Raw genomic sequence first — 1,714 nt, 5'->3', positions numbered from 1 at the left:
GTGGCTGCCTAAAGTCAGCCCAAACCACGATTTCTTCACATTTGTTACCGTTTTGACAAACTTTGCTGCAATACCGCTCCCAAACTAAGGCGGCTAATCACACTCCGTAACAAAGGTGTTCTAAAGTAAGGCCCAAAGAACACCCACCCGTTGAGGGAGAACGATTAGCCGCCTTAGATTAGACGCAGTGGCTGCCTAAAGTTAGGCCAAACGATGATTTCTACACATTTGTTACTGTTTTGAGCGATTCTCACGTTTCGGGGTAGTTTCGTTTCTTCTGACTCCTGTGCCCAAACGAGCGCAGATATCGACATGGGGTTTGTTTCTGATGTTAGGGAGGGCCATTGCCGACTAAACGCACACATTTCGAAAAGTTCTTGCTCGTTGGATTGGTCTACGTAGCGTTTGGAATACCCCAAATGTAACTTCCGTGATTGTCCAAAGAGAACATACTCGAACTTTCCGCCCCCAGTGTGGCGGTGTGGTTCGAAAATGCTGCCAACTGTCGATGGGGATTCGAAGCTTGGCATGTCTCGAGCTAATTTCAACCGAAGACCAATACGCCAGACTTCTTTCAAAGGTACTTATGCTGCAACGAAAAATGTCCTCCGTATATTCAATTTCACTACACAAATTTCGAAAAGGCAGCTCTGGACTTCTCCCCAAGCCAAACTTTTAACTTTCCATGACACAAGCCATCAAAGTGAAGTCCCTGGGATATAATTGCATGGGTCGCGGAAATCTAAGATGCTGTACACGGTCTCAAAGCGGGCTGGAGCATTATAAAATGGCGTGTATCAACAATTACCTGTAACTTCCGTGGCACCCTTTACCCAATGTTGCAGCAGCAGTAGGTGAAAAAAATTTCCGCTTAAATGTCGGCCTTAGAGTATCATTTGACCCTGGAACGACTTTTAAGCCACAGCAAGCCCGAGTCAGCCGTTAAAGCCGATTTTCACACTTTGTAACTTCCGTGATAACGTAATTTCCGTGATCAAAACACCCACTAAAACGTATGGGAATACCTTATGGCTCATGTTTTTAGGAAGATAGTACATGGTCTTTACTATAAATACCATTTCCATAACTCTAGTATCATCCAGGACCCCAATAATCAGAAAAACTTAATTAGATATTTCTCACTTTCGGCAAATCAGAGACGCCAAAACTACCCCGAAACGTGAGAATCGCTCTTTTGACAAACTTTGCTGCAATACCGTTCCCAAACCAGGACTCCTTTTTATTGGTATTTCAAAACTTACTTTTAAACCAGTTATGAAACTGGGAACACCCTGCAATGTGATTAGCATTGGAATTTTTTCATTCTATAGCAGACAAAACCCATTCGACCATGGGTTCTGATCCATTTAATCCTGGATGGGTTAGGACCCATTGAGACCCTCTTTGGGTTCGCTTAAGAAACGCCTGCTAGGTTAGGCAAAAGTGTGATGCAAAGGTAGGCAAACCCGCTACCCACCGACCAATTAGGGGTAACTTGTAAACTACTGCAAGGCCACCTCCATTGTGTTAAGCGCCGAAAGTTACGTTTGTGACGACCATCACGGTTGACAAACCTTCTTTGAAAAAGAAATAATGACTGACAAGCCTTGTCCGAGCTTGAACACTTTGTAATGGTTTAGACCCTTTTGGGGGCAATCCATACAAATGAGTACTTTTTAGACACCCATTACATGGGGTTTCGGGTTTCACCCGT

Source organism: Thrips palmi, unplaced genomic scaffold (assembly GCF_012932325.1).
Source record: "Thrips palmi isolate BJ-2018 unplaced genomic scaffold, TpBJ-2018v1 HiC_scaffold_17, whole genome shotgun sequence".
NCBI lineage: Eukaryota > Metazoa > Arthropoda > Insecta > Thysanoptera > Thripidae > Thrips > Thrips palmi.
Note: the sequence above shows the minus strand (reverse complement) of the source record.